This window comes from Ranitomeya variabilis, chromosome 3, assembly GCF_051348905.1.
Source record: "Ranitomeya variabilis isolate aRanVar5 chromosome 3, aRanVar5.hap1, whole genome shotgun sequence".
Taxonomy (NCBI): Eukaryota; Metazoa; Chordata; class Amphibia; order Anura; family Dendrobatidae; genus Ranitomeya; species Ranitomeya variabilis.
Window position 1 is genome coordinate 178,521,555 of NC_135234.1, and position 20,845 is coordinate 178,542,399.

Genomic DNA, 20,845 nt, shown 5'->3' on the forward strand with positions numbered 1-20,845 from the left:
AGGAGACGAACCTGCTGCTAGCAAATGGCACAATATGGTGGTATAAGCGAACTCTGTTACTTCTCAGAGTCGCACAGAAGGGAAAAAGCTGGGCCCTGTTAGCATCACAGGGGAACACAGCTGCATAACAGAGCAAAAGCAATCAGTGGTCAGGGAGTAGCAAGTACACAAACACTTCCTCTCCGGTGGAGCCGGAGTTCTAATGGCTTTACGCCAGCCCTGAATTCACCGTACAAAACTCCTCACCGGAGGTGCCGGTATTCTAGTGGCTTATTATCTGATGTAATTTTCATCTTGATTAATGGTAGGTAAATATTTTTTGATAGTAGAAACTATTTTATTATATTGAGGACTAAATGGTGTTGAGAAATTAAAATAGAGTCTGAATCCATAGAAGAAGTTTTTTTTCTTGTAAACAAGGTTCTAGGCTGGTTAGCAGATTTTTTAAAAGCACGGTTGATGTTAGAGTTATTATAACCCCTAGCTTGTAAGCATTTAATTATATGACTTTCCGGAAGGAACAGTTTCTGATTGTAACAGATATGTTGTCCTCTATTGAATTCCCATATGGAATGGTCTTGATATTGTGAAGAGGGTGGGAAGATGATGACAACAAAAGGGAATTGCCGCCATTTTATTTTCTGAACAAGGTGGTATGGACACCATTTTTAATGGAATCACCTGTTAAAATAGTGTCTAAAAAAAGAATTTGTGTATTTAAATCACTGATGGTAAATTTGAGGTTTAAATTATTAGAACTTAAATAAAAATGAAACAAAGATAAGTTTGATTAAGTGCCTTGCTAAATAAACAGCAGGTCATCTACAAATCTACCAAAAAAAATTATTTCATCACAGAATATATTTCTATCAGAAAATAAATATTGTTCCTTCCACCATGCCATATAACGAATAAGTAGGCAATAATCTTGACCCCATTTGGGCACCCAAGATTTGCAAATAGAATACAAAATCAAACATGAAAAAATTGTGTTTGAGCAAATATGTATTCGATTTTAAAATGAGTAATTTCAATGTCTGAGAATAAATGCTGTACTGATATAAATGATACAAAATGGCCTGAATAGCTAAATCATGAGGAGTTGCGGGATGTAAATTAACTACATCACTTGTAAAAAATCGATAATCATCTTTCCAGTAAAAATTTTCAAAATTAGACAAGACAGAGGATAAATCTTTAAAATAACCTGGAATTCTTGGAACTAATGGGTTTAAATACTCATACACCCACAAGCTAAAGTTCTCATTCAAAGACCCAATGCTGGGAATAATTGGCCTGAGGGGAGGTGGAAACACATTTTTGTGGGTTTTAGGCAAACAGTGAAAAACTGGAAAAATTGCACATTCAGGTAATAACCATTTAGCAACTTTGGTGTTAAAAATACCCAACTGAATTCCCTCTTAAATAATGCTAGATAATTCAGATTTAAAAAAGGAATATGGATCACTTCTGAATACTTTGTAAGTTTGAACATCATCCAAGATACATCTTGCCATATTTTTGTAAAGTGCAACGTACAATACTACTGTGCAACCCCCCTTTCTGCCTGGCGTATTGCTATATTAGCATTGTTTTGTAGCCCTCTGATAGCATTGAAATGATCAGCTGATAAATTATTGTGAAACTAAGATTGTGAGGTCTGCGCTCTGGCAAATGTCAAGGGCTGCAGAGCGGCATTGGAAAAAAACACATTCGCAAGATGACTACACTGCATTCAAACAGGCAACACTCGCTTTTAAATCTGCTCTCACCTCTGCTAAACAGGCCGACTTCACAACCCTCATATCTTCCCTATCCCACAACCCCACACAGTCATTCAGAACCTTTAACTCCCTCCTCTGCCCCCCACTGCCCCCTCCAACCTCCCTCATATCTGCTGAGGACTTTGCTACACACTTTAAAAATAAGATCGACCAAACAAGGCAAGTCTTCATTGTTCAACCACCACCACCCCTTTGTATACCAGACCAATGCCCAAACCCCATAACCTCCCTATCCAACATCACTGAAGGGGGGCTTAATTGTCTCCTCTCTGAATCGCACTTCACCATTTGTGCGCTCGACCCCATCCCATCCCACATCCTCCCCAACCTCACCACCACTCTTATCCCATCCCTAACCCACCTCTTCAACCTATCACCAACTTCTGGCACCTTCCCTTCTGCTTTCAAACATGCCACAATCACGCCTATCCTTAAAAATCCAACCCTCGATCCAACAGCTATGTCCAGCTATCGCCCAATATCGCTGCTTCCATTCGCTTCCAAACTTTTGGAGCAGCACATCCACGCTGAACTTTCCTCCCACCTCTCATCTAACTTTCTCTTTGACAATCTACAATCTGGTTTCTGCCCCATCACTCAACTGAGACAGCCCTGACCAAAATCACTAACGACCTACTTACAGCCAAAGCTAACGGACAATACTCTGTACTCCTCCTTCTACAGTAGACCTGTCCTCTGCTTTCGACACAGTTGACCACTGCCTCCTACTACAGGTCCTCTCCTCCTTTGGCATTAAAGACCTCGCCCTAGTCTGGATCTCCTCATACCTTTCCAACCGCACATTCAGCGTCTACCACTCCCACACTACCTCCTCATCCCATCCTCTCTCTGTTGGAGTCCCCAAGGCTCTGATCTAGGACCCCTACTCATCTCAATCTATACACTTGACCTGGGACAACTCATAAAGTCTCATGGATTTCAGTACCACCTTTATGCTGATGATACTCAGATCTACCTTCTGGCCCAGACATTACCTCTTTACTGTCCAGAATCCCGGAGTGTCTATCAGCCATATCCTCCTTCTTCTCCTCTCGCTTCCTCAAACTCAATGTGGACAAATCTGAACTCATCATCTTTCCTCCATCTCATAGATCTTCCTTACCAGACCTATCTATTGCAATTAACGACATCACGCTTTCCCCCATACCGGAAGTCCGCTGCCTCGGAGTAACCCTTGACTCTGCCCTGTTGTAATAATTATAGGGGATAACTCAGGAGACTCTTTGCATGGAACAAGACAACTACAGGACACAGTTTTATAAGTGGTAAAGTCTATATTATCACACGGTGATTCAAACAGGTGCAGAGAGAAACTCAAGTCCACAACACTTGGTTCAAATAATAAACGCAGCTTAGCAGTCTATAGGAAACTTCAGAGGAAAATGCAATCAAGCAGAAAGTCTATGAAGCACAGTTATTCTTGAGGATACTTGACACAAATAAATCCTTGTCTTAGTCCAGGCACAGATAGATATGCTTATTAGGCAGTTCAAATCATATCTTAGCTCAACCAGGGAGGCCTGGTTAATAGTCTCAGGTTATTGCAAAGCAGAAACAGCTTACATGTCCAGCAAATGCAGATGGAAGTAAACACGAGCAGCAGATGAAGGAGGATTACTGGAAACTTGTGTATGCAGCAGGAACTCAGAGCTGAGTAGCAGGATCACCACACAGATTCACAGGAGCAGGTGTATAGCCAGGGAGTAATCAGAGGTCAGGAGCTATATGCAAGGCAGAATACTCTAGCACAGACTGAAGGCTGGGGTGGAGTTTTATAGCAGGAGACACAGTGCACATGAGACCAAAGATGCCATCTTGGAAAAGGGCAGTAATGCACAAAAGGAAAAACATGTTCAGAGTCCTGACACCTGTCCTTCAAACCTCACATCCAAGCTCTTTCCACCTCCTGTCACCTCCAGGTCAAAAATATCTCCAGAATCCGTCCTTTCCTTAACCATCAATCAACTAAAAATGTTTGTGCATGCATTCATCATCTCCCGCCTTGACTACTGCAACATCCTTTTCTGTGGCCTCCCTGCTAACACCCTTGCACCTCTCCAGTCCATCCTTAACTCTGCTGCCTGACTAATTCATCTCTCTCCTCGCTACTCCTCTACTTCCACCCTCTGCAAATCTCTTCACTGGCTCCCATTCCCTCAGCGTATCCAGTTTAAATTACTAATACTAACCTACAAAGCCATCCATGACCTGTCTCCTCCATATATCTCTGAACTAATCTCTCGATATCTTCCCTCATGTAATTTCCGGTCCTCCCAAGACCTCCTTATCTTCTCCACACTTTTTCGCTCCTCACCCAACTGTCTTGAAGACTTCTCCCGAATATCCCCTATCCTCTGGAATTCTTTGCCCCAACATGTCCGACTATCAACCACATTTTGACAGAACCTGAAAACCCACCTCTTCAGGAAAGCCTACAGCCTGCACTGACCCCACTGCCTCCTCACCTCTACTGAAGCTACCGCCTCACCAACACCGGAGCTCCTGCAACCCTCAACCTATTGCCTCCTTCTCCACCATCCTGTAGAATGTAAGCCCTCTGGGGCAGGGTCCTCGCCTATTGTGAACTGTGTTTCTGGGCTCCCACTGGTGGTCACTAACGGTATTGTGTTAGGTATGTCTTGTTGAAGGCCTGAGCTCCAGCTGTGTCGTTAAGCAGCGGGTGTTTCCTATTTGAGTCTCCTCTGGACTCAGTCTCTTGCCTGGCATCGTTGTATCCAGACCTATTTGGTCTCCTCCGGATTCCTTTCAGTCTGCCTCATGCAAGAAAAGCTAAGTCTGTTTTGTACAATTTGGATCGTTTGCATTATTCAGTGTTTTTGTCCAGCTTGCTTTACATTTGATTTTTGACTCGCTGGAAGCTCTAGGGGGCTGATATTCTCCCTCCACACCGTCAGTCGGTGTGGGGGTTCTTGAATGTTCAGCGTGGATGTTTTGTAGGGTTTTCTGCTAACCGCATAGTCCACTATCTATTTTCTGCTATCTAGACTATTGGACCTCACTTTGCTGAATCTAGTTCATCTCTACGTTTGTGTTCTCCTCTTGCCTCACCGTTATTATTTGTTGGGGGCTTTCTATATCTTTGGGGTTCAATTACTCTGGAGGCAAGCGAGGTCTTATTTTTTCCCTCTAGGGGTAGTCAGTTCTCCGGCTGGCTCGAGACGTCTAGAACCAACGTAGGCACGTTCACCGGCTACTTTTAGTTGTTTGTGTCAGGATCAGGTATGCGGTTAGTCCAGTTTCCACCTCCCTAGAGCAGTATTTATATTTTTGCTATCTTGCCGGAATATCAGAGATCCTCTGCCATTGGGATCATAACACTCGCCACTCTGTATCAGTCTGTAATTGTTAGTTTGCTTACTGTAAGTGATATCTGTAACTTGTATGTAACCCTTTCTCATGTACAGCACCATGGAATCAATGGTGCTATATAAATAAATAATAATAATAATAATAATAATAATGCGTTTGATTAGAAAATGCTTTTCCAGGAGCATTTCCTTGTCGCAAGTCACACCCAATGGGCTTGTCTCATGAAAATGCTGTATATATATATCCTTGTACAGATGAAATCCTCATCGTTCGCTTCTGTATCCAGCGTCAAGATAGATCTTCGCATGGACAGTTTCTATATGAATCTGGATTTGGATGTGAGCTTGTTTCTTTTCTTTGCATTTGCTTGTGAACGAGAAAGGAAAAGACAAAAATAGAAAAGGTGTCCTCATCGATTTTGTCAACACCCCGTTGTTGAAGTCCGAGAGAGTCATGGAGTCAACCGCTCCTTATACAGTGAGCTCCGTGAAAACCCATAAAAATATTTTGAGTACACGAGGATGTCTCAACAGAGCTTCAGTGATTTGCTGGTACGTGTACAAGAAGCCATCAGCAGGCAGGATACACAGTTACGTAGAGCAGTTCCTGCTGAGGAACGTCTGCTGGTGACCCTAAGGTACGTAATTTTTAAAAAGAAATGCCTGTCATAAATGTTATTGTACTGTCATGTACTTAATTATTTTTTCCTTTTTCTGTTCGGCAAAACACCTGTCATAAATATTATTGTTCTAAAAGCTATGTACTTTGGATTTGGATTTGGATGTGAGCTTATTTCTTGCCTTTGCATTTGCTTGTGAGCAAGAAAGGAAAAGACAAAAATACAAAAAAAACGTCCTCATCAATTTTGGTAACACCCCGTTATTGAAGTCCGAGAGAGCCGTGGAGTCAACCATTCCTTTTACAGTGAGCTCCTTGAAAACCCATAAAAACATTTTGAGTACATGAGGATGTCTCAACAGAGCTTCAGTGATTTGCTGGTACGTGTACAAGAAGCCATCAGCAGGCAGGATACACAGCTACGTAGAGCAGTTCCTGCTGAGGAACGTCTGCTGGTGACCCTAAGGTACGTAATTTTTAAAAAGAAATGCCTGTCATAAATGTTATTGTACTGTCATGTACTTAATTATTTTTTCCTTTTTCTGTTCGGCAAACACCTGTCATAAATATTATTGTTCTAAAAGCTATGTACTTTTTGTATTTTTCCTTTCTCTTTTTGGCAGATTCCTGGCTACCGGAGAGAGCTTATCATCGCTACATTTCCAATTCCGGATTGTAATTTCAACACCTTTTGGGACTGTTGCAGACATCTGAAGGGCTTTGTGAAAAGTTCTGCATGAAAAATTTATCCCCTACCACCCCTGACATCTGGTAGGAAAATGCAGAAAAATTCTGGGAAATTTGTAATTTCCCAAACTGTTTGGGAGCTGTGGACGTCAAACATATTAGAATTACCAAACCGGCTGGAACTGGATCGGAGTACTTTAATTATAAAAAATATTTTTCTATACTGCTCATGACAATTGCAGCTGTGGACTGTAGATCTGTTGCTGTGGACATTGTATCTTTTGGACAAGGTAATGACTCGCAGACATTTCAAAAAACTCGGACAAGAGCAAACGTTTGTATGGAAACAATTTCAATTTCCAACTTCCACGACCTCTTCCCAACAGTGAAGGCCCGCCAATGCCATTTGTTGTGGTTGAGGATGAGGCCATTCAGATGTTTGCAAACCTCCTTAAACCATACTCCAGTTGGGACTTGAACCACAAAAAGAATTTTTAACTACCGACTGACAATGGCACGAAGAACTGTTGAGTGTGCCTTTGGTTTGCTGGTATCGAAATGGCGCATTTTGGGAACAGCATCATGGGTTTGCTGCATCCTGAGTGCACTAGTGCTGACACCTGGGCAGGTGAGCATTGCTGACCCCTGACCCTTTGTACTTCTATAGCTGCGAAGGCACAGTGTGTGTTGATAACGAAGTGTGTGTAGATGGCGTATGGTGTGTGTTGACCGCAATGGTGCAGTGTGTGTTGACAGCAACAAAAGAGACAAACAACAAGTAGTGATAGGGGAAAACAAACAAAAATTTATTTTACAACACAATTATCTTTTACAAAAATGGTGAGGGCAAAATATTATGGACCTGGGGGTGTAAAGCTGGGATGATTGGCTAGGTGTGGATGATGAAGGAGTTCCAGGGGAAGGACTGTCATGGTTCCCAATGGCAAGGGAACGTAAGAAAAATATAAATAACGAACGAGCTCTCGGGTGATGGAAACTCGAGTTGACCGTGAGCTAAATCTACCACACAACTAACAGTAGCCAGGGAGCATACCTACGGCTTCCTAAATGCCACGCGCCAGCCGGAGGACTAACTACGCCTGGTAGAGGAAGAAACAGACCTGGCTTACCTCTAGGGAAATACCCCAAAAGATGATAGCAGCCCCCCACATGTAATAACGGTGAATTAAGAGGAAAAGACATACACAGTATGAAAGTAGATTTAGCAAAGAGATGTCCACTTACTAGATAGCAGAAGGATACAAAAGAGGACTTCACGGTCAACTGAAAACCCTTTCAAAAACCATCCTGAAATTACTTTAAGACTCCTGTGTCAACTCATGACACAGGAGAGGCAATTTCAGCCCGCAAGAGCTTCCAGCTACAGAGAATAACAAAAACTGCAAACTGGACAAAAGATACAAAACAAAAGGACAAAGTCCACTTAGCTGATCAGCAGACTAGTAGCAGGAACATGCAACCGAAGGCTCTGGTTACAATGATGACCGGCAAGGAAATGACTGGAGAGCAAGGCTAAATAGGAAACTCCCAAACACTGATGGAAGCAGGTGAACAGAAGCAGCAAAGTGCAAACAAGTCACCAGTACCACCAGCAACCACCAGGGGAGCCCAAAAAGCGGATACACAACAGTACCCTCCCCTTAAGGAGGGGGCACCAAACCCTCACAAGAACCGCCAGGGCGATCTGGATGAGCCCTATGAAAGGCACAAACCAAATCCGAGGCATGAACATCAGAGGCAGTTACCCAAGAATTATCTTCCTGACTATAGCCTTTCCATTTAACCAGGTATTGAAGTCTCCGTCTGGAAATACGGGAGTCCAAGATCTTCTCTACGACGTACTCCAATTCACCCTCCACCAGCACAGGAGCAGGAGGTTCAGTAGAAGGAACCACCGGTACCTCATATCTCCGCAACAACGACCGATGGAACACATTATGGATAGCGAAAGATGCCAGGAGGTCCAAACGAAAGGAAACAGCGTTAAGAATCTCCAAAATCCTATAAGGACCGATGAACCGAGGCTTAAATTTGGGAGAAGAAACCCTCATAGGGACAAAACGGGAAGACAACCACACCAAGTCCCCAACACGAAGGTGGGGACCAACACGACGACGATGGTTAGCAAACTGCTGAGTCCTCTCCTGGGACAATTCCAAATTATCCACCACTTGTCCCCAAATCCGATGCAACCGATCCACCACCGCATCCACTCCAGGACAATCCGAAGATTCAACCTGACCAGATGAAAACCGCGGATGAAACCCTGAATTGCAAAAGAAAGGAGAAACCAAAGTGGCAGAACTAGCCCGATTATTAAGAGCAAACTCCGCAAACGGCAGAAAGGCAACCCAATCATCCTGATCCGCAGACACAAAACACCTCAAATAAGTCTCCAAAGTTTGATTAGTTCGCTCCGTCTGGCCATTGGTCTGAGGATGGAATGCAGACGAAAAGGACAAATCAATGCCCAACCTGGCACAGACTGCCCGCCAAAATCTAGACACGAACTGGGTACCCCTGTCAGAAACGATGTTCTCCGGAATACCATGCAAGCGAACCACATTTTGAAAAAACAGAGGGACCAACTCAGATGAGGAAGGCAACTTAGGCAATGGCACCAAATGAACCATTTTAGAAAAACGGTCACAAACCACCCAGATGACAGACATCTTCTGAGAAACAGGGAGATCCGAGATAAAGTCCATAGAGATGTGCGTCCAAGGCCTCTTAGGAATAGGCAAGGGCAACAACAACCCACTAGCCCTAGAACAACAAGGCTTGGCCCGAGCACACACATCGCAAGACTGCACAAAAACACGCACATCTCGAGACAGGGACGGCCACCAGAAGGATCTAGCCACCAAATCTCTGGTGCCAAAAATTCCCGGATGACCTGCCAGAGTAGAAGAATGAACTTCCGAGATGACTCTAGTGGTCCAATCGTCAGGAACAAACAGTCTACCAGACGGACAACGATCAGGTCTCTCCGCCTGAAATTCTTGCAAAGCACGTCGCAGATCTGGAGAGACAGCAGACAAAACCACCCCATCCTTAAGGACACCAGCAGGTTCAGAATTCCCAGGAGAGTCAGGCTCAAAACTCATAGAAAGAGCATCTGCCTTCACATTCCTAGAACCCGGTAAGTACGAGACCACAAAATTAAACCGGGAAAAGAACAACGACCAACGTGCCTGTCTAGGATTCAGGCGCCTGGCAGACTCCAAATAAATTAAATTCTTGTGATCAGTCAAAACTACCACCTGATGTCTGGCACCCTCAAGCCAATGACGCCACTCCTCAAATGCCCACTTCATGGCCAAAAGCTCCCGATTACCAACATCATAGTTTCGCTCGGCGGCCGAAAATTTTCGCGAAAAGAACGCACAAGGTCTCATCACTGAGCAGTCGGAACTTCTCTGCGACAAAACCGCCCCCGCTCCGATCTCGGAAGCATCGACCTCAACCTGAAAGGGAAGAGAAACATCAGGCTGGCGCAACACAGGGGCAGACAAAAAGCGGTGCTTAAGCTCCCGAAAGGCCTCCACAGCAGCAGGGGACCAATTGGCAACATCAGCACCCTTTTTAGTCAAATCCGTCAGAGGTTTAGCAACGCCAGAAAAACCAGCTATAAATCGACGATAAAAATTAGCAAAGCCCAAGAATTTCTGAAGACTCTTCAGAGAAGTAGGCTGCGTCCAGTCGTAAATAGCCCGAACCTTGACAGGGTCCATCTCAATAGAAGAAGGGGAAAAAATGTACCCCAAAAAGGAAATTTTTTGAACCCCAAAAACACACTTTGAACCCTTTACACACAAAGAATTCTCCCGCAAAACCTGAAAAACCCTCCTGACCTGCTGAACATGAGACTCCCAGTCATCAGAAAAAATCAAAATATCATCCAAGTACACAATCATAAATTTATCCAAATATTCACGGAAAATATAATGCATTAAGGACTGAAAGACAGAAGGTGCATTAGAAAGGCCGAAAGGCATTACCAAATACTCAAAATGGCCCTCAGGCGTATTAAATGCGGTTTTCCACTCATCCCCCTGCTTAATTCGCACCAAATTATACGCCCCACGAAGATCAATCTTAGAGAACCACTTAGCCCCCCTTATGCGAGCAAACAAATCAGTCAGCAAAGGCAACGGATACTGATATTTGACTGTAATTTTATTCAGGAGTCGATAATCAATACAAGGCCTCAGAGAGCCATCCTTTTTAGAGACAAAGAAAAAAACGGCTCCTAAAGGTGATGAAGAAGGACGAATATGTCCCTTTTCCAGGGACTCCTTAATATACTCGCGCATAGCAGCATGTTCAGGTACAGATAGGTTAAACAAACGACCCTTTGGAAATTTACTGCCAGGAATCAGATCTATGGCGCAATCACAATCCCTGTGAGGAGGGAGTGAACCAATTTTAGGCTCTTCAAAAATATCACGATAATCAGACAAAAATGCCGGAATCTCAGATGGAATAGATGACGAAATGGACACCAAAGGAGTGTCCCCATGAGCCCCCCGACATCCCCAGTTTACCACAGACATAGCTTTCCAGTCAAGGACTGGGTTATGAGACTGTAACCATGGTAATCCAAGCACCAAAACATCATGTAAATTGTACAACACAAGGAAGCGAATCACCTCCTGATGGTCTGGAGTCATACGCATAGTCACTTGCGTCCAGAACTGTGGTTTATTACAAGCCAAAGGCGTAGAATCAATACCCTTCAGAGGTATAGGGACTTCCAGAGGCTCTAAATCAAACCCACAGCGCCTGGCAAAGGACCAGTCCATAAGACTCAGAGCGGCGCCAGAGTCCACATAGGCATCCACGGTAATAACTGATAATGAACAAATCAAGGTTACAGACAAAATAAATTTGGACTGTAAAGTGCCAATTGAAATAGACTTGTCAACCTTCCTAGTACGTTTAGAGCATGCCGATATAACATGAGCAGAATCACCACAATAGAAGCATAACCCATTTTTACGCCTATAATTCTGCCGCTCGCTTCTGGACATAATTCTGTCACATTGCATTTTCTCTGGCGTCTCTTCAGAAGATACCGCCAAATGGTGCACGGGTTTGCGCTTCCGCAAACGCCGATCAATCTGAATTGCCATTGTCATGGACTCATTCAGACCTGTAGGCGCAGGGAACCCGACCATAACATCTTTAACGGCATCAGAAAGGCCCTCTCTGAAATTTGCCGCTAAGGCGCACTCATTCCACTGAGTAAGCACAGACCATTTACGAAATTTTTGGCAGTATATCTCAGCTTCATCTTGCCCTTGAGATAGGGCTATCAAAGCTTTTTCAGCTTGAATCTCCAAATTAGGTTCCTCATAAAGCAACCCTAAAGCCAGGAAAAACGCATCCACATTGAGAAACGCAGGATCCCCTGGTGCCAATGAAAATGCCCAATTTTGAGGGTCACCTCGCAGCAAAGAAATTACAATCTTAACCTGCTGGACAGGATCTCCTGAGGAGTGAGGTCTGAGAGAAAGGAATAATTTACAATTATATTTGAAATTCAGAAACCGAGATCTATCTCCGGAAAACACCTCTGGTGTAGGGATTTTAGGTTCAGAAATAGGAGTATGCGTAACAAAATCTTGTAAATTTTGAACCTTCGTAGCAAGATTATTTAAACCTGCAGCCAAACTCTGAGAATCCATCTTTAAACAGGTGAGCTCAGAGCCATTCAAGGATTATAAGGAGAGAAAGGCAAAGGCAGTAATTAGAGCTGAAATACAACTGATCCAACTATGGAGCAAGCATAGGGGAAACGAAAAAAAAAAAAAAATTTACAGACTTCTTTTTTCTCTCCTTTCTTCTGCCAATAAGTTTAACACTGCCGGTCATACTGTCATGGTTCCCAATGGCAAGGGAACGTAAGAAAAATATAAATAACGAACGAGCTCTCGGGTGATGGAAACTCGAGTTGACCGTGAGCTAAATCTACCACACAACTAACAGTAGCCAGGGAGCATACCTACGGCTTCCTAAATGCCACGCGCCAGCCGGAGGACTAACTACGCCTGGTAGAGGAAGAAACAGACCTGGCTTACCTCTAGGGAAATACCCCAAAAGATGATAGCAGCCCCCCACATGTAATAACGGTGAATTAAGAGGAAAAGACATACACAGTATGAAAGTAGATTTAGCAAAGAGAGGTCCACTTACTAGATAGCAGAAGGATACAAAAGAGGACTTCACGGTCAACTGAAAACCCTTTCAAAAACCATCCTGAAATTACTTTAAGACTCCTGTGTCAACTCATGATACAGGAGTGGCAATTTCAGCCCGCAAGAGCTTCCAGCTACAGAGAATAACAAAAACTGCAAACTGGACAAAAGATACAAAACAAAAGGACAAAGTCCACTTAGCTGATCAGCAGACTAGTAGCAGGAACATGCAACCGAAGGCTCTGGTTACAATGATGACCGGCAAGGAAATGACTGGAGAGCAAGGCTAAATAGGAAACTCCCAAACACTGATGGAAGCAGGTGAACAGAAGCAGCAAAGTGCAAACAAGTCACCAGTACCACCAGCATCCACCAGGGGAGCCCAAAAAGCGGATACACAACAAAGGACCTACTAAATGTGTGTGGTCTGGGAGGTCAGAGATGGAAGTATACACATTAGGAGTGGAAGCATGGGATGGGAGAGACACATTGGAAGGGAGAGACAGACTGGACAACAGAGACACATTGGGAGGTGAGGGTGGAGGTAGTTGGACAGTTCTGGTGCCAAGACTCTTTTTGGATTTATGTCCCGTCTTAGGTGGCTGCCTTCTTTTTTGTGTCTCCTTGGGAGGGTGGGAGTGGTGGATTCAGCAGGGCTTGCAGGATCTGAACCCGGCCTGGTGGTGGCAGTGGATGGCTGTGCAGGAGCAAGACTTGGCATGGTGGTGGTGGTGGACTTGCGTTCAGCAGGACCTGGCATAGTGGTGGCTGTATAGTGGTGTGCAGCAGGACTGGACATGGTGGTGGCTATACAGTGGTATGCAGTAGAACTCGGTAAAGAACTGAAGCAGGTTAGTTGTGGCACAGGTGGAAAGGCCACATGTGGCTGCTGGAAGTACCAATTCTGCTGCATAGCCTGAACGTAGCAGCATTGTAGGCCTGCATCACATTAAGCTGGAGTTCAGGTGTAAGGTGATCTGACATGCCCGGCTCTATCACAATAGAAAAACATTTTTGTGCCAGTCTCTCAAGGTCGGCTTCCAGGTGGTAAAGGCGTCGGTTGACATCCTGGAAAAGTGTGTTTATATGGGTAAACCCACTTTCCAGTCTATCTCTGAGCAAATTCAACTGTTTTCTGGGTGTATTTTGGATCCACACGGGCCGAAGTAGGTCTCCTGCAGTATTTTCGGCGGCTGTGGTGTAATTCTACTGAAGATTCATCAGAGAAATCCACTTTCTGCCACTTTTCCAGCGTCCACCTGTTTACAGGCTGTGGGACTTTCCAAATGCCACCCATTTTTTTATTTGCCTGTTGTTTAGTGCTGGCTACTGGGCACTGATTCGACCATGGAGGCCATTTCGAGACAGAATCCTACAAACTGTTCTAGTTGACACAGGGACTTCAGGTGACCAGACCAGTTGGAGCTCTGCTGCAGTGGAAGAAGGGCTTGCTTTGGATTTTCTAGCCAACAAACGTTCCTCCTGAGCAGTTGTCTTGCGGGGTCTGCCAGACCTGGGCTGGTCAAACACATCTCCAGTCTCTTTAAATCTTTTTTTAGTTCTTTGTGCTTGAATGTTATGATCCGGTGACCTTGGAGCCGCATGAAAACTTTCTCTGGAGTCGGTGGAACCTGTACTGACCGCAAATCCTGAACTAACACCGCAACTAGAAGTAGCTGTGGGGTGTGCCTAACAAACCCTAGACACCTCGACACAGCCGGAGGATTAAATACCCCTATAGATGGAAATAGGAATGCTATCTTGCCTCAGACCAGACCCCCAAAGGATAGGCAGCCCCCCACGAATAATGACTGTGAGTAGGAGAAGAATAGACACACGCAGGTAGAAAACAGGATTTAGCAAAAGAGGCCACTCTAGCTAAATAGGAAAGGATAGGACAGATTACTAGGCGGTCAGTATTAAAACCCTTCCAAAAATATCCACAACAGATAATACAAAAAGTTCCACAATCTAACTAAAGACATGGAATGTATATCTGCCACTCCAGAGAATCCAGCAAGACTGAGAAAATACTGACACAATCTAAGCTGGACAAGAAAACACAAAGAATAGCACTGAATTGTGAAGCACACAGCATGTGTGCCACAGGAAAAAAAACCAGACACTTATCTTTGCTGATTTGGCAGAAAGACAGGAGGAACCAGGCAGAGGTCCACACCTCCCAACAACAATTGACAACTGGCAAGGACTAATGAATCCTGCACACCTAAATACCCCAGTCAGAACTGCAATCAGCAGACACATCTGACCAGGACTGCAACCCAGGGACAACTGCATTACCACCTACTACCACCGGAGGGAACCCAAAAGCAGAATTCACAACAATACCCTCCCCTTTAGGAGGGGTCACCAAACCCTCACCAGCGCCCCCAGGCCGATCAGGACGAGCCAGATGAAAGGCACGGACCAGATCAGCAGCATGGACATCAGAAGCAAAAACCCAAGAATTATCCTCCTGGCCAAAACCCTTCCATTTGACAAGGTACTGAAGCCTCCGCCTTGAAAAACGAGAATCCAAAATCTTCTCAACCACATACTCCAACTCCCCTTCAACCAAAACAGGGGCCGGAGGATCAACAGAGGGAACAACGGGCACCACATATTTCCGCAATAAAGATCTATGGAAGACATTATGGATAGCAAAAGAGGCCGGAAGCGCCAATCGAAAAGACACCGGATTAATAATCTCAGAAATCCTATAAGGACCAATAAACCAAGGCTTAAACTTAGGGGAAGAGACCTTCATAGGAACATGACGGGAAGACAACCAAACCAAATCCCCAACCGGAAGCCGGGAACCAACACACCGACCAAGGTTAGCAAAATGTTGAGCCTCTCTTATGATCCGGTGACCTTGGTGCCGCATGAAAGACCTTCTCAGGAGTAGGTGGAACCTGTACTGACCGCAAACCCTAAACTAACACCGCAACTAGAAGTAGCTGTGGGATGTACCTTACACGTCCTAGACACCTCGACACAGCCGGAGGACTAAATACCCCTATAGATGGAAAAGGGAATTCTATCTTGCCTCAGAGCAGAACTCCAAAGGATAGGCAGCCCCCCACAAATATTGACTGTGAGTATAAGAGGACAGACCCACGCAGGCAGAAAAACAGGATTTAGCAAAAGAGGCACTTCTGGCTAAATAGAAAAGGATAGGACAGAATTCTAAGCGGTCAGTATTAAAAATCCTAAAAATATCTACAGCAGATAATACAAATATTCCACATCTAACTAAAGACATAGAAAGTATATCTGCATCTCCTGAGAATCCAGCATGACTGAAAAATCCAAACAAAGTCTAAGCTGGACAAAAACACAATGAATTGCACTGAATTGCAAAGCACACTGCATGTGTGCACAGAGACAAAAAAACAGACACTTATCTTAGCAGAATTGGCAGCAGGGCATGAAGAACCAGAGAGAGATGCAATCCCTCCAAGAACAATGGACAACTTGCAAGGACTCATGGATCCTGCACACCTAAATACCTAATAGAGCTGCAATCAGCAGAAACACCTGCCCTGGATTACAACCCCAAGACAACTGCACTACCGCCAACAACCACCGGAGGGAGCCCAAGAGCAGAATTCACAACAGTACCCCCCCTTGAAGAGGGGTCACCGAACCCTCACCAGAGCCCCCAGGCCGATCAGGGCGAGCCAGATGAAAGGCACGGACCAAATCAGCAGCATGGACATCAGAGGCACAAACCCAAGAATTATCCTCCTGGCCATAACCCTTCCATTTGACAAGGTACTGAAGCCTCCGCCTCGAAAAGCGAGAATCCAAAATCTTCTCAACCACATACTCCAACTCCCCATCAACCAACACAGGAGCAGGAGGATCAACAGAGGGAACAACGGGCACTACATATTTCCGCAATAAAGATCTATGGAAAACATTATAAATGGCAAAAGAGGCCAGAAGGGCCAAATGAAAAGACACCGGATTGATAATCTCAGAAATCCTATAAGAACCAATAAACCAAGGCTTAAACTTAGGGGAAGAAACCTTCATAGGAACATGACGGGAAGACAACCAGACCAAATCCCCAACCCGAAGCCGGGAACCAACACAGCGACGACGGTTAGCAAAACGCTGAGCCTCCTCCTAAGACAACACCAAATTGTCCACCACATGAGCCCAAATCTGCTGCAACCTGTCAACCACAGAATCCACACCAGGACAATCAGAAGGTTCAACTTGCCCCGAAGAAAAACTAGGATGAAAACCAAAATTACAAAAGAAGGGCGAAACCAAGGTAGCCGAACTAGCCCGATTATTAAGGGCAAACTCGGCCAATGGCAAGAAGGCCACCCAATCATCCTGATCAGCAGACACAAAGCATCTCAAATAGGTTTTCAAAGTCTGATTAGTTCGCTCGGTCTGGCCATTTGTCTGAGAATGAAATGCGGAAGAAAAAGACAAATCAATGCCCAGCCTAGCACAAAAGGCCAGCCAAAACCTAGAAACAAACTGGGAACCTCTGTCGGACACAATATTCTCCAGAATACCATGCAAACGAACCACATGCTGAAAAAACAACGGAACCAAATCAGAAGAGGAAGGCAATTTAGGCAAAGGCACCAAATGAACCATCTTAGAAAACCGGTCACAAACCACCCAGATAACCGACATCCTCTGGGAAACCGGAAAATCTGAAATAAAATCCATAGAAATATGCATCCAGGGCCTCTCAGGGATCGGCAAAGGCAAAAGCAACCCACTAGCACGGGAACAACAAGGCTTGGCCCGCGCACAAGTCCCACAGGACTGCACAAAAGAACGCACATCACGCGACAAAGAAGGCCACCAAAAGGACCTACCAACCAAATCTCTGGTACCAAAAATACCAGGATGGCCAGCCAACACAGAACAATGAACCTCAGAAATCACTCTACTAGTCCATCTATCAGGAACAAACAGTTTCTTCACTGGACAGCGGTCAGGTTTGTCAGCCTGAAATTCCTGCAGAACCCGTCGCAAATCAGGGGAAATGGCAGAAAGGACCACTCCTTCCTTCAGAATGCCGACCGGCTCAAATACCTCAGGAGAATCAGGCAAAAATCTCCTAGAAAGGGCATCAGCCTTAACATTCTTACAACCCGGAAGATACGAGACCACAAAATCAAAACAGGAGAAAAACAGGGACCATCGAGCCTGTCTAGGATTCAGCCGTTTGGCAGATTCGAGGTAAATCAGATTTTTATGATCGGTCAAGACCACAATACGGTGCTTGGCTCCCTCAAGCCAATGTCGCCATTCCTCAAACGCCCATTTCATAGCCAACAACTCCCGATTGCCGACGTCATAATTGCGTTCAGCAGGCGAAAACTTACGGGAAAAGAAGGCACACGGCTTCATCAAGGAACCATCAGAATTCCTCTGAGACAAAACGGCCCCTGCCCCAATCTCAGAAGCGTCAACCTCAACCTGAAGCGGAAGAGAAACATTTGGCTGAAGCAACACCGGGGCAGAAGTAAATCGGCGTTTAAGCTCCTGAAAGGCAGAGACAGCCACAGGGGACCAATTCGTTACATCAGCGCCTTTCTTCGTCAAATCGGTCAGGGGTTTAACCACACTGGAGAAGCTAGCAATGAAACGGCGATAAAAATAAGCAAAGCCCAAAAATTTCTGAAGGCTCTTCACGGATGTGGGCTAAATCCAATCATGAATGGCCTGAACCTTAACTGGATCCATCTCTATAGGTTAGGGAGAAAAAATGAAGCCCAAAAAAGAAACCTTTTGCACTCCAAAGAGACACTTAGACCCCTTCACAAACAAGGCATTATCATGAAGGATCTGAAATACCATCCTGACCTGTTTCACATGAGACTCCCAATCATCGGAAAAAATCAAGATGTCATCCAAATATACAATCATGAATTTATCAAGATAATTCCGGAAGATATCGTGCATGAAGGACTGAAAAACAGATGGAGCATTAGAGAGCCCGAATGGCATCACAAGGTATTCAAAATGGCCTTCGGGTGTATTAAACGCAGTTTTCCATTTGTCACCCTGCTTAATACGAACAAGATTATATGCCCCCCGAAGGTCAATTTTAGTAAACCAACTAGCCCCCTTAATCCTGGCAAACAAATCGGAAAGCAAAGGTAAAGGGTATTGAAACTTGACCGTGATCTTATTCAAGAGGCGATAATCAATACAGGGTCTCAAGGAGCCATCCTTCTTAGCAACAAAAAAAAATCCCGCTCCCAACGGTGAAGAAGATGGCCGAATATGCCCTTTCTCCAAAGACTCCTTAACATAACTCCGCATGGCGGTATGTTCCGGCACAGACAGGTTGAAAAGTCGGCCCTTAGGAAACTTACAGCCTGGAATCAAGTCAATAGTACAATCACAATCCCTATGCGGTGGAAGGGAACTGGACTTGGGCTCATCGAATACATCCTGAAAATCAGACAAAACCTCTGGAACTTCAGAAGAGGAGGAAGAGGAGATTGACATCACAGGAACGTCATTATGAACCCCCTGACAACCCCAACTAGTCAAAGACATAGACTTCCAATCCAACACAGGATTATGTATCTGCAACCATGGAAAACCCAGCACAATAGCATCATGCAAATTATGCAAGACCAGAAAACGACAATCTTCCTGATGGGCTAGCGCCATGCACATGGTCACCTGTGTCCAAAACTGGGGTTTATTTTTAGCCAAAGGTGTGACATCAATGCCCCTTAAAGGAATAGGGTTCTGCAAAGACTGCAAGGGGAATCCACAACGCCTGGCAAATTCAAAGTCCATTAAGTTCAAAGCGGCGCCTGAATCCACAAACGCCATGACTGAAAATGATGACAATGAGCAGATCAAGGTCACAGATAACAGAAATTTAGGTTGTACAGTTCCGATGGTAACTGAACTAGCGATTCTCTTTGTACGCTTTGGGCAGACTGAAATGACATGAGAAGCATCGCCACAATAAAAACACAACCTATTCTGACGTCTGAATCCTTGTTGTTCCGTTCTAGACAGAATCCTATCACACTGCATAGGCTCAGGCATCTGCTCTGAGGACAACGCCACAGCGCGCACTGTTCTGCGCTCTCGCAAGCGCCGATCAATCTGAATGGCCAGAGACATAGAATCACTCAGACCAACAGGCGTGGGAAACCCCACCATAACATCTTTAACAGATTCAGAAAGACTCTTTCTGAAAATTGCCGCCAAAGCAGCCTCATTCCACTTAGTCAGCACAGACCATTTTCTAAATTTCTGACAATACAATTCTGCCGCTTCTTGACCCTGAGACAGGGCCAACAAGGTCTTCTCCGCTTGATCCACAGAATTTGGTTCATCATATAATAATCCTAGAGCCTGAAAAAAGGCATCTACATTAAGCAAGGCCGGATTCCCAGATTCCAGGGAAAATGCTCAATCCTGAGGGTCACCACGCAGCAGGGAGATGACAATTTTAACCTGCTGAATGGGATCACCAGAGGAACGAGGCTTCAGAGCAAAAAACAGTTTACAATTGTTTTTAAAATTCAAAAATTTGGACCTGTCCCCAAAAAACAAATCAGGTGTAGGAATCCTAGGCTCTAAAAGCGGAGACTGAACAATATAATCAGAAATACCCTGTACCCTAGCAGCAAGCTGGTCTACACAAGAAACTAATCCCTGAACATCCATGCTAGCAAAAAACTCCTCAGTCACCCAGAGGAAAAGAGGGAAGAAAAGACAAAGCAGGCTACAGAAAAAAAGGCTCTTTCTTCCCTTCTTCTGAGATGCATTTAACTCATTGTTGGCCAGTTGTACTGTTATGATCCGTTGACCTTGGAGCCGCATGAAAGACCTTCTCAGGAGTAGGTGGTACCTGTACTGACCGCAAACCCTAAACTAACACCGCAACTAGAAGTAGCCGTGGGATGTACCTAACACGTCCTAGACACCTCGACACAGCCGGAGGACTAAATACCCCTATAGATGGAAAAGGGAATTCTATCTTGCCTCAGAGCAGAACCCCAAGGGATAGGCAGCCCCCCCACAAATATTGACTGTGAGTATAAGAGGAAAGACACACGCAGGCAGAAAAACAGGATTTAGCAAAAGAGGCACTTCTAGCTAAATAGAAAAGGATAGGACAGAATTCTAAGCGGTCAGTATTAAAAATCCTAAAAATATCCACAGCAGATA